The following is a 13,991-nucleotide window of genomic DNA, read 5'->3' as shown; positions in this document are numbered from 1 at the left end:
CTACACTGCATAGCAATTTAGAAAGGAACATGTAAAATTCAGATTTATGCAATTTACTTAGGACTTATCCATAATATAACTGAAGACTGAGATTCAAATGTTACCTCGACTCAGTAGCATGGAAATTTTAAAGACCAGAGTCTTCTCATCTCAGTAGACAGGCATCATTTCAACAAGCAGAGAACATCATTGCATCTTTGCTTTCCACCAAGGTGTTACTTCGGTGCAATTCCAGTTCCAGCAACAGACAGGATAACTTCATAACTGATACTTTGCAGTGTTCAGGTCCCTGCCACCCAAACATTCTATTGAATGTTCCTTTTTTCCTCCAATCACAGCACAAATCTATATATACAACTGAAATAGCGAAATTAGTATTGGTCTGTATCTCCACAGGCTTCCATAAAATAGTAACTAAAGCTAAAAGAGCTTTACTGTCATAATCTGAGCTGTGTTTCTCTATAATGCAAGTCATAATATTTCCATGAAATAGATACAACTAAAAAAAAAAAAAAGCCTAGTGTTGATTTAAAAATTGCCACTGAAGGATGTTTAACATTAATAGTGACATTCATTCAGGATTCATTTAATGTCATCAAAAGAGAGGCCTGTGGTACATATAAATTAAAAAATGCACTGAGAAGGATAGAATTAGTATTTGTCAGCCTTGAACCTAAATATGAATGATGTAACTAACAATCATATAGAAGCATTTTATAACACTGTTATGGCATAGCCAGAGAGAAGTTCTAAGCATACTATGTGTGTTTGTAAGCCATGTGAACTCCAAAGGGGAAAAGACACGTAGCTGCATGTGGGAGACTCTCAATAAAAAAAAACCAAACAAACAAAAAAAAAGGAGCATAACCCCATCATCCCTTATTGGGAGAGAGACTGCGGTATAAAAACACCAGTCATAGGAGAGGAATGTTGGAAAAGAAAGAGGACAAACTGACCTCTCTTGCAAGTTATCTTGTTAAACAGATCACAAGCCTGATCACCTCTGCACCTGTGTGGCTAAAAGCCATAACCATCACTACTAACTACACATGCTAACTGCATCAGTGCAAACACATCAGCCCTGTGTTATGGTATACTAATAGCTAACTTAGAATATAAGTGTAAAAAATAACAAGTTTTGTATATGTAGTAATGCTGATTAATATTAGATAAGAACTTACCATTGGCCAGGAGATTGTTATTAAAGAGTTAAGTTAGAAAAATTTTCTTTTACAGTTTAAAACTGACCTAATATGTCAGTCTTCTGATCCTTCACATCACAATGATCTCCAGTCTGATAATTATACATATATATATATATTTCTTTGCAAATTTAAGATTATGTCTTCATGCAGGTGTCTACCTGCTAGTATCCATATCTGCATTAGGTGTCTAAATGCCAATGACATCATTTAGTCAGTGGAGTCACCACCAGATTCCTCCTTAAATGGCTCTCCTTCGTCCATTGACTGCATTCATTAGGTGTCTAGTGATTACAATGACTCTTCTTTTTGACTCTTACTGACCCTGACTGGACTGCATTACAGTTTTTGGCTTTGGTTGTCCAAATACAGGCAACTGATGTCATTTTAAAGATACTAGAAAATGCAAGACATATGGAACATGCAAGTAGGGTCCAGAACTTGTAAGAGTAATGCTTCCTTAGAGTTGAAGCTAAGAGTCAGGTGCATACCTTAAGCCATCTCAAATGATAGCACAGGCTTCTGTTTAGGCTGTCATTCTTACAGTTTTATTTTGTTTACTATGAAGTCTGATCTTATTTGGCTTATGTTTCAATCATTCATCTAATATTTCTGGGAAGTACATATCTTGGCCAGCATATCCTATCATATACCTAGACCCTTAAAAACAGATGTGATCCAGAGACAAAGCTTTTCCAACTGAGGGAATAAAAAATATGATTGGGAAATTCTTTTCTGTAGCAGATCAGATTAATCCAAAACTAAATATTTTCTGAATTTATCTGAAATCATCCTTATTTAAACATTTTTTTAAATTCCTACTGGCATAGACTTTTTACCATAGATGGTATGTTCTTGTAATTTATGACATCGTGCAGTCATCTAAGGACTTTCTTATTGTAATTTTCTTTCTTACATGGAACATATTCATACCAAGAATGAATGGAAAAAATATGGCAGAAAAAGAAATAAGTAACAAACATGTTTCTTTTTCTATGAAATGAATGTGTATGTTTACTTGGTAGCAGTTTATGCAACTTACATATTTTCCATTATCTTATATGCCTGCATTTGATCCAAATTATTTTTTTTTCCTCATGGAAGCATTTTTACTAATGTGATCTTTTAACATTTATTTGATTTAGAATCACTGAGACTAGAAACTGAAATATCCACTACTCTTCTGAAAAGGCCAACATGGGAAAGCCACTTTTACCCTTGAAAAAATTATAATGCCTCACTCTCTATACCATGAATTATAAATTACTGGGTGCAAGTTATGTTAGATCATGTCAAATTAGATAGTTTTACACACATAGAAGTGTGTACCAGCTTGACATTTAGATTAAAATAAAAAAGCTTATTCTTGCTGTAGAAAAAGTCCAATAGATGGAGAGAATTCTAATCATTATGCTAAAGTGCCTCTCTCACATGAGATTGTTTTTCATTCAGACTATGTTGAAAGAACTCTACCATTTTCTTTGGTGCTTCCTATCAACCATGCTTTCCCAGAAACCTCTACTTTGTTACGTCTGCTGTAAAACTCTTCTATTGGATATGTTCCTTTTTATCTTTTTTTAAAGGAAGCCATCAGATGAGAATATGGGAAAAATGAAAAAAATAAAGCAAACCACAGAAAACTAGAAATAGACATCTTATGTACTTCAAAGTAATTCTGATATAGAAAATACAAAAAGTGGATATCAAAAAATACTGTTGGCTGCAGAAGTGCTCTTTTGTGCAAATAATCTATATTTTTCTTCAGTTTTTTATTACTGTCTTGCACAGCATTTTACAGAAGAAAAAAAAAAAGAAAATTATGCAGCTCAAAATATGATTGTAAAGTATGACACTCTGGGCCAGACTATACTTAATGAAATACAGAGTAGCTAATGATGCTGCATGTGTGTTGGAAATAGATGATTATCTGTCAAGCTTTCCTCAACTCACCAAAGTTCTGGGACTTCAGTCAGTCCATTCTGCCGTCTCAAGTTCAAAGTTGGGTCATATGACTATTACCATGAATGGTGATGGTGGAGTGGAGGACTTTCAAGGTGTTTTCTAACAGCACTACTTCAAAACCAAGCAAACTAGTTTTTTAAAAATTACTTTTGCTTGTTGTGTGAAGGAAAACCTGTGCTGAAATGTATTAGAGAGTATTCATAGCAGCCTATTGAAAAAACTTTGTGTATGGAAATTATTGCAGTTAGTTTTTTCTCTGGTGACGTAATGAATTCACTTTTACAAACAAAAAGCTCACAGACTACCTTAGAGATAGCTAACTTGGAGCTTAACTCGGTTTTGGTTTTTGATTGTATTAGAACTGCCTTCAGAAAATAGAATAAATAAAATGACTTTGCACAGGATTGTGCTGTTCTCACTGGATTAAACTGTTCTGTGAACTGATATTCTCTTTAATCTCATTTTATCTGTTTCTGTCCTGACAGTTTTTCTCATCTGTTCCTGATACCTTTCTGAACTAATTTACCCCACCTTTACTTTGGAAAACTCTTGACATGGTCCCAAACAAATTCTATAACTTTTCTTTCTTGTAAGACATAGGTCAAAAAAACCCTGTATGGTCCTCCTTCACTCTCTAAAAGATGCAGAGATATCTAGAAGCTATGGGATCTGACCATTAGACACTTATTATGTTAATTTCTTTTGAATAACATTTTTTTATTATTTTTTTTTTTTTACAACCTCAGACATTTCTCTTGAGTCTCCCCAATCTCTCACACCAGTTTGGCATTCAAAACATTGAATGATGGTAAAAAATCCATTATGTAAACTTGTTAGCATGACACTCTCCAGATTGAAGATATAGCTTGTGTTAACATAATGATCCTTGAATAACTAATGGAATGAAAGCAGCTAAGAAAAGTTATGACCCATCTATTGCACAGATTCTGCCATGCATGCCTTCTCTTTTCATTAGAGTTATAGCTTTTAGAATGTGCTATAAAGTTAAAGGAATAAAAATATTCCTCAGAGGAAATATTTACTTACCAGAAAAAAAAATCTAGTTCCTATGGCTTGTAGAACTTCCATAACTTCATTTGCAAGACCCTATAGACATCTACTGTTTTATGTGCCTATTACGACTGCATAATACTAATATATGTATTTGAATGTGGATCACCAGAGTTGTTTACCTTCCACAAGGAATTAGTTGTTTGCCCACCAGTGCCTACAGCTGAGGGAATATGAAAAGTACCAACATTTCTGTTTAGTGTTGTATGCATGAATAAATGGGATGGCAATCACTAATACTGAAATGCATTTCTTGCTGCATGGAGAAATGGAAAATAGAGGGTTTTGAAGTAGACTATCCAAAGTGTTAAGGTCTCTGAGAAGCTCGCATTGTCATATTGTTTGAAAGTGCTTAATTGTATGGGTATTTCAATTCACTTATCTCTCTAAGCATATTTTCTCTACAACCTGTCTGAAGAAAATTGTGATCTGTGGACACTGTAATCAACAGAAAGGTACCTAATTTCTTCAATGAGTCTTTGATGAGTTTGCCCATCCTCTTAAAGCAACAATACTTTTATATCTCTATACTGGCTTGCCACCCATGTATCAGATTAATGAGCCATATAGTGTTGGGGAAGTAGCATATCATTTCATAACCAGTGTATGAAAAAGTGAAAGGAAGGAGAAGATAGTAACTGTATTTGGAGAATTTATGGTGCAGAACAACAAACTAGAAAAGAAAAAAGAAACTACACCTAGCCAAAGATGAGGTGTAACTCACCTGAGTGGAATTTACTAGTTCCGTCCAAGAACAGCAAGTCATTGTAACATGTCACAAGCGCGAGTTGATTATTTTTTCTCATTACATTATTTCTACATTGTGTTATACTATTAGGACAAATAGGATATTTTTCATATGTTAGCAACTTGAAAATATATAATCAATTTCTCTATACTATTTCTTGTTCCTTTTGGTATAACAGAAAGGAAAAAAATAAAAAAGAAAAAAAAGAAAGCAGTTCTTCCATAAACAGCCATTAGCCTGTCTAGTTTGAAGAGAAGAGGTGTTGTGCATAGAACAACAGCTCAGAGCAGCTTGATAGATTAAATGTGTCATAAGGTTAACACGAATGAAAGTCAGAAAAACAAACTCATATTAAATCAAATCAGATATTGAGATATCCCAGGAATCATGTTAACACTGTGTCTGACAGACAAGATGAGTAAGAAACAAAGCAATAGACTGCAATTGATGAAGTAATAAATAATTCTAGAAAGTAATGAGACAATGAGACATCTCTTTCACTTTGAGTCTTTTAATAATGATAGAAGGAAAACACATGGGCAGAAGGGGAGAAACTCACCAAAGATTTTGGTAAACATAGTGAACTTTTCAAGTTTTCATCACCTTGAACCTGAGATACTGCTTGATCTCTTTTCCAACATTACCTATTATGAGACACGTCCATTATGTTCTTAGCCTCCTCTGTTCTGTATTCTAAATTAGCACTTTTTTTTCTTCTTGCTTATCTTGTTTTTGCCTTCTAAACCAAAATTACATCAGTCGATCAAGATACCACATTAGTCATCCATTCCATGACAATAACTACAGAAGAAGCATCTGCTTCTTATTTCTTCTTGGACACAAACATACAGCTTACCGCAAAGACAATGCAGTATGGACTCACTGGGAATGCTAAGAAGTTTACGTCTTTCTGTTTTAAATTGTCATTTTCCAACAAGTTTGTAAGAGGCAATTGCATTTTCTAGATTTGCTATGTTCAAATATTTTTCCCCCAATATTTTTTCCTCTTACTTTTGAGGAAACAAGAGTTGACTTCAACAACATTGTTGTGGTTTAGCCAAGCCAGCAGCTAAGCAACCATGCTGCCTCTTAACTCATTCCTCCCCTTAGATGAGATGGGGAGGAGAAAATCAGAAGAAAAGGGTAAAACTAGTGGGTTGGGATAAGAACAGTTTAAAAGGGCAGTACAAAAACTCAAGAAGGAATAATAACTACAATAACACTAATAAAAGAACAATACAAAGCGAATGGTACAATTGCACACCACACAGAACCCATAACCCCGAACCTAGTCTGCTCCTGATCAGCAATACCCCCCCTCCCTGGCCCACTCCCCCAGTATATATTCTGAGCATGACATTGTATAGTATCAAATAACCCCTTGACTAGTTTGGGTCAGCTGCCCTAGCTGTGTCCCCTTCCAGCTCTCCTGTGAAAAGCTAACTCTATCCCAGCCAAACTTAATTTTAATTGTGAAGCAATATATTTTTCTTTAAAAATAAAATAGAATTAAGTAGAACAGTATCTGTCTTGAAGAATTGAGAATTAGGATGGTTGTTAAAGTAAAAGACTCATTTAATACTATGTCTGTTTTTTTAGCTGATGTTTATTTTTTGGGTTTTTTTTACCTCCTTTGGTTTTTTTTTAGCCTTAATTAAATAAGTTTAAAAAATATTAACATGAACATTTGTCATGTAACTAAATTGGTCAATGTCTCCTTACTCAGGTCATCCAAACTACCAATGTATTTCACTGTCCACCTTAATGCCTTAACTGACTGGGCCTTCTTATTCCTCAGTATCAACGTAAGAGCAACTAGAAGTCCCATAGAGACACTGTCTGCAGCTGGTATCTCGGTGACACGTCTTAATGATGCTGCAGTAAGTGCCATTCATTCTATGGCAAAGTTCTCTAAAGAGCTATCTTAGAAGCTGCTGTGACTGTGTCTCACATGAGTGAAGAGATTCATTGCAGTTTATATATGTTTAGCATGGAGAAATGAGAGGATGGAGAGAAAGAAAACCATTCCTGACACTATCTGCACATTTTGGTTCTTAAGTATTCATAGAGAAGTCTCTTATTATTGCATTTACAGTGACAGCCCTGTTTATTATCTTCTTCTTAAGATTTATGTAGCTGTATCTTGAATGTATCTAACAGAGCTATATACCATTAGTTATTGTTGATAACACAAAGGCTTTGTTTGCAAATAAGTTCAGTTAATTGGATTGATGCAATAACTTTTACAAGGTTAATAAATGTCTTGACACAACAGTGTTTGACTACTTCCACAACAAAAAGGTACATGTGCCTAAATTTACCCTTGAAATAAAGGTTTATAAATCATATAGTTAAATAAACTTGCAGGTCAGGGGAGAAGGAGGAGGAGTCATTTTTTTTTTGAAAGTCTAAATTCATTTGTTTTCACACTTCCATGTTATTGCCATGGAAGATGATTTCTAAACCTTAAATTGGCATAGCTCATAGGCTGTAAAGTTTAACAAATCACCGCTCATTACAACTTGCTTTCTCACTTGAATATCCTGTAGATACATGACTAACGTGTAAGAGTAGTCAACAGGGCTTCTCTCATGAAAAGAGCTCTGCTCATGGTGACCTTCTCCTCCTGACAGTTAGTCCATTGTTGACTACCTTTGAGAATTTTAGCCAAATAACTTACAAGATTGTATTTTATATTTGTAAATTTAGCCATTTATTTAATGCAAAATACAGCTGCTATAGGAGATGCTAGGGGTGGCTGAACTGTTAAAAGATAATACTCTGTTAGGATAATCTCCTCATTTCTTTTCACACAGTGTCCAAATTCTACCTCATTCATAGCATTTAAAGTACTATGCGTGATGTTTTTAGTCTGCATATGAATCACGTTCCAAGAATTCCTCCAACTCTGTATTAACTACACTTACACAGCTAGATACTTTCTATTGCAAACTTCAGTGTTCTTTCTGATTTACAATTTATTCACTCATGTTGTTATTATTTCCAGAGCAGAACAGATAAGAATGTTTGCATTAGAACTGTGCAAACAAAAAGTAACTTCTGTCAATGCAGTAGTAGTAAAGTATTATAAAGTCGTAATTATATATTTGTATATAAAGTAAAATATTGAAAGAAAATAGTGATAGAAAAAAGCTCTGTCAAAAGACAACTATGTGTAACTACTTTTCAAATGAGACTTGGAATTTTTTGTTAATTTAATTTTCAGTTTGTTTTGGTTTAATAGTAATTGTTTTTTTTAAAAAAATAGCATTTTATTTGTTGAAAAAATAAATAAAAACAAAATACAATAAATAATCCTGGGATTTGAGTTGATATTGGAAACAAGAGGCAAGGAAAGATCGCAAATAAAGTAGTATCAAAACCAAGAAGTTAATAAAGATATTAATTACTAGATCTAGTTTCTGGTTTGTGTTTTAGAGTGGTTGTCATAACATTGATTTAACTTTTATGAAATGCTCAAAACATTTAGATGTGCACACCCATAAAACTCACATCCTTCAATGTGAAGAAATTATGTTAATGTTGTGTGACATGGCCCTCAGCCCATTGAAGTAAAGGAGAAATTGCTACTGGCTATGGACCAGATGCTTATATTTATTATTCTGAATGTTGGCTTGGTATTACTACTTGTAAAGGAGTTGCTGTATAAAAGAACTTCAATATCACTATAGACACTTGAAGTTTTACGGTGGGTTATGGAGTCAGGCTTCTGTTATTCTGTCTACAAAGAAATGAGTTTACAGAAGATGAGTCAAAAGAAACAGACTGTATTCCTAAAAATATCAGAAATCTGCCTGACATTAATGACAATCTTGCCTATGTTTGGAATACTTTACCATGTGCTTTCTTTGTGTATTTTCCTTATGATCATGTAAATTAATACATAATGCTGAAGCAAAATTATTACACAGTACGGATACATGAGGTTCTACAATTTTATGCAGGGACTCATATTATCTTGGATTATTAGCACTTATAACATTAAAAAGTGAAAGAATATTTCACCCTGAAGATCAAAACTTGTCTTTTAACAAAGTGTTGATTCAAAAAAGTGTGAAATTGGAATCATAGAATCATGGAATTATAGAACGGCATAGGCTGGAAGGAACTTCAGAGATCATCTAATCCAACCTCCTTGTCATGGGCAGGGATGCCTCTCAACTAGATCAGGCTACTCAAGGCTCCGTCCAACCTGGCCTTGAACACCTGCAGAGAGGGGCAACCACAACTTCTCTGGGCAATTTATTCCCAAGTCTTACCACCCTCGTACTAAAGAATTTCTTCCTAAGATCTAATCTAAATCTGTTCTCCTTCAACTTAAACCCATTTCCCCTTGTCCTATCAGTGGACACTCTTGTAAAAAGTCCCCCCCCAGCCTTCCTGTAAGTTCCCTTCAGGTATTGGAAGGCAGCTATTAGGTCCCCCTGAAGTCTTCTCTTTTCAAGTCACTCTATCATTCCTCATCCGCACATGCCAGTTTGGGGTCCCTCCTACAGGAGACAGTCCTCCATGAACTTCTCCAACATGAGTGCTTCCTACTGGCTGCAGTTCTTCATGAACTGCTCCAGCATGGGTCCCTTCCATGGGGTGCAATCTTTCAGGAAAAGACTGCTCCAGCATGGGTCTCCCACAGGTCACAAGCCGTGCCAGCAAACATTCTCCAGTATGGTCTCCTCTCTCCACAGGTCCACAGGTCCTGCCAGTAGCCTGCTCCTGCACAGGCTTCCCATGGGGTTGCAACCTCCTGCTGTGGTGTGTGGTCTTCCACGGGCTGCAAGTGGATATCTGCTCCACTGTTAACCTCCATGGACTGCAGAGGGACAACTTGCATCACTATGGTCTTCACCATGGGCTGCAGGGAATCTTTGCTCTGGTGCCTGGAGCACCTCTTTCCCCTCCTTCACCAACCTGGGTGTCTGCAGAGTTGTTTCTCTCCCATATTCTCACTCTTCGCTTCAGCTGAAGTTGCCATTGCACAGGTTTTCCAGCAAAACTGCTGGATTGGGATAAGGACAGTTTAATAGGACAGTACAAGAAAAATGAGAAAGAGTAATAACTACAATAATACTAGTACAAGAAGGATACAAAATGAGTGCTAGAACTCCTCACCACGCAAAGCCTGGAACTCAGCCTGCTCCCAACCTGTGAAGTGAATGCCCCTTCCCCCCTACACTCCCCAGTTCCCCCAATATATACTTTGAGCATGACATCACATAGTATCAAACAGTCCCCTGGCCAGTTTGGGTCAGCTGCCTGTGCTGTGTCCTCTCTCAGCTTCTCACAAAAAAGTTAACTCTATCCCAGCCAAACCCAGTACAATATATTATCCCAGAGGCGTTACCACTGTCACTGATGGGCTTGGCCTTGCCCAGCAGTGAGTCCATGTTGGAACTGTCTGTTACTTGTCTCTATCGGACATGAGGGAAGCTTCTAGCAGCTTCTCACAGAAGCCACTCCTGTAGTCCCCTCCCTACCAAAACCTTACCATGCAAATCAAATGTATTTTCTTTCTCTTCTTCCTCTTTCTTTAATATACATTAAATATTTTGTTGTCAGCTACAAAATTACTATGAACAACATTTTCAGATCATGAAACACGGGAACTTGGAAGTATTTGTACTACCACTGGATTAGGTGCTGAAATAATTTTGATGACTCAGATCAAAGTCCAAGTAATTTTTATTGGCATTTAATGCCCAAAGCCCTGTAGAAGATTTTAACTTTCTCTATGTTCCGTCTTTAAATTTAGAAGTTTCAATTATAGTTGTTTAACACAGTGACTATTAAAAATTTGTGAAAAAATAATAAGGTAGTGTATTGGGCAGTGATTAGCAGGGTAGTCTGATGTTTTCTTGTGTCCTTTTATTTATCTGTGTTTTGAACTTCTAAGCGCAAAAAAGACATGGACATACTGGGTTGAGTCCAGTGGAGGGACACAATGATAATCACATAGCTGAGACACATAATTTAAGAGGACAGGCTGTGAGAGTTGGATTTTTTCTGCCTTAAAAAAAAAAAACAAGCCAAATGAGAACAAACCAACCCAACCAATCAACCAACCAAAACAAAAACAAAACAACAAAAAAGATTTGGAGCTATTTCATTGCTATCTAATGAAACTGTATAAGAGATATAGAACCAGAATATTCTCAGAGGTGTACAGTAGAAAAGCAAGAGGCAGTAGAGACAAGTTGCAACACTGAAAATTCTGACTTTACATAAGGAAAAATAAAAATACCAGAAGGTGGTCAAACGCTGGAACAGATTGCTCAGAGAAACCGTGCAATTTCTTTCTGTGGAGAAACTCAGAGCTCAACTGGGCATGGCCCTAAGCAATCTGTTTTAACTGGACCTGCTTTGGGTAGGATGTTGGCTAGATGATCTCTGGATGTCCCTTCCAACTTACATGATTCTATGACTATATGATTATGTTCATCATCTCAAAAGTAATTTGATTCTACTCATTCAAATCTCAACCTTATTCATGTTGTTTATAGAAATTTAACAGTGATTAGACCACTCCTATCCGCTCAGTGCTATACAAACACAACTGAAAGAACACTGATGTCAGACACACAAGAATTATTTTTTTCTTTCTTACTTCTGCTAGGTATAGGATTATCATCACTCTTTTCCAAACAGGGAATTAAGGTTAAGTGACTGAAGTAAATTCATGAAAGAAATTTGTGAGAGGTATGATAGTTGAACAGAGAACCAGCTTCCTGATCAATACCTCAATTACACCAAGTGTTTGAAAATGGTATCTTAAAAAAGATAATGTTGTCCAGAAATGAATTCTACGTTTTTTATCTTTTTCTAGATTTAAATAAAAATATATTTTGAATAACTTTCCCTCTTATATTATTACTATAGTTAGTCTCTTTTGTGGGCTATAATGAAAAAAAATTGAAAGGAATATTGAAGCTTCTTTTAAAATTTACATCTTTGATGCATATTTCAAGGGAATAGATTTTGCCACTTTTTATTTCATGGATTATCATATTTCTCAATAATTCACTGATTTCAGTGGTTCAGAAACAGATAGATTTAAAAATTACTATATTAAGATAGTGTTAAAACTTAATAGCGTAATACCTGAACAATTAATTCTTTTGTTGCTATATAGAAATATGTGTGCAGAACACACTTTGTCTTATTAGACAGTGATTAAGCCAAATATTTTTAATAGGAAAATTACAATATGATTAAAATGTTTTGTTCTGTTTCCTGGAAAAGTTTGTTATTTCACAATGAAACAACAACTAAAGAAATAATAGATTGAAGAAGTAAATGAGTTTAACTTTCAAACTAGTCTCGGCACAATATTCTTCATCAACACTTGGTAAAGGCTTTCAATGAGAGTAACTCATAGAATCATAGAATCATAGAATGGTTAGGGTTGGAAGGGACCTCAAAGATCATCTAGTAAGAGATTTAAACTCATAAGAGATTTAAACATTTAAGTTCTTACATAGTCTTAGAGTTTCCTCCATTGACATTAATTAAATTGTCCCTAACTCAAAAAATGTTGGAGATTTAGTAAGAGAACAGAGTAGTGGCCAGATGAAGTTTTTTTATATTCTTTGAATTTTTACCCCTAAGTGTTTTGCACCAAGATTCAAACAACAGTCACAGACTTTTCCTGTTTCTGTTGGTTTAGGAGTAAATACATTATATGAAAAGTAAACACGTTGTTTTAATCTAAAGAATACTTCATAGAATTGGATACCATGTGTCTGATGCACTGTATAAAAATCTTTAAATGAGTCCTAATCATTTATACAATAATGTAGTATGCAGCTTAAACATCTATTGGAAATATAATCAGCATTCATTTACACTATTTTAACTTTGATTTCTCATATTAAACATGTCTTTAGGAAAGCATTGATATTAACATATCTTTTGGTTTTGCTACAGTGGTATTTAAATGACAGTATTTTGGGAGAATTTGTAAGTAGAAGAAACATGTTGATGAGAACTAAAATAAAAATTATAAATTTGCATTGATTTTGACAAATATAATAGATATTTTGTTATATCGATGAGACATTCTTCCTATATCTTTTCATATTTTGCGTGTTAGTTGGGAGAGGATCTTCATTTGAAGTAAACTTTAAACTTAAATGTTTAAGAAATAGCAGACAAGCCAAAGAAGTACACAAGTGAGTTTACATCTTTTTTTTTCCCCCAGTATCTGCCTTCAAGAGAAGGAAAAAGGGGAATTTGACAGAAATCTATAAAACTCTTTTCAACTTCAGAGACTTTCCACCTATTGCTGCTCTTCATCTATCTTTTGTTCTTATCCACTACTCTCTCTTGAAAATACAGGGCTCTGCAAGAGTAAAAAGTTCATATGTACCTACCCATTAAAAACAAGTATTTCACTTCTGCACATTTCTAAGATCAGGTCCACAAGTTGAGATATGAAAAGGAGATTCTTCTGATGAAAATGAACATTGATCAGAAATAAAAGACCCTTAGTGAAGCCTTTTAGTGTTTTTTTGAAATGAAAATATATCTTGACAAATAGAGTGCTGCAATATCCATCAATGTTTACAGTTTATTGCCTCTTTTTCTATGGTTGTATTTGTACAAGTAAATAAAGTAGGCTACAATCTGCTGTCTCACCCTGAGTTACAGCAACTTGCGTCAGTTTGGAACTTTCTTCCCCTCATAAACAACATCTTCTGTACTGTCCAAGAGGGTAAGTTCTTGACTCACAGTATCTGTGACCACACTTGACCATTTTCTAGAGACTGGTGCTTGGCATTGGCCAAAAACATGGTAAGGAGCATACTCAAACATACTAGAGGATCGTACAACAGAATTTCACTTGAGTACTAGTTTCACTTAGCTCATTAGTTTTGGCTTATGGACCAGGCTGACTGACCAGACAAGTATCCTTCAAGAGGCAGAAAGAGAAGATGTAGTGATGTGTGGCGAGAGACAGTCTGCTCAGACTGTCTGATAGAAGAAGAAATAGG

Source organism: Tauraco erythrolophus, chromosome 2, assembly GCF_009769465.1.
Source record: "Tauraco erythrolophus isolate bTauEry1 chromosome 2, bTauEry1.pri, whole genome shotgun sequence".
Lineage (NCBI taxonomy): Eukaryota > Metazoa > Chordata > Aves > Musophagiformes > Musophagidae > Tauraco > Tauraco erythrolophus.
This window is presented reverse-complemented; position numbering follows the sequence as displayed.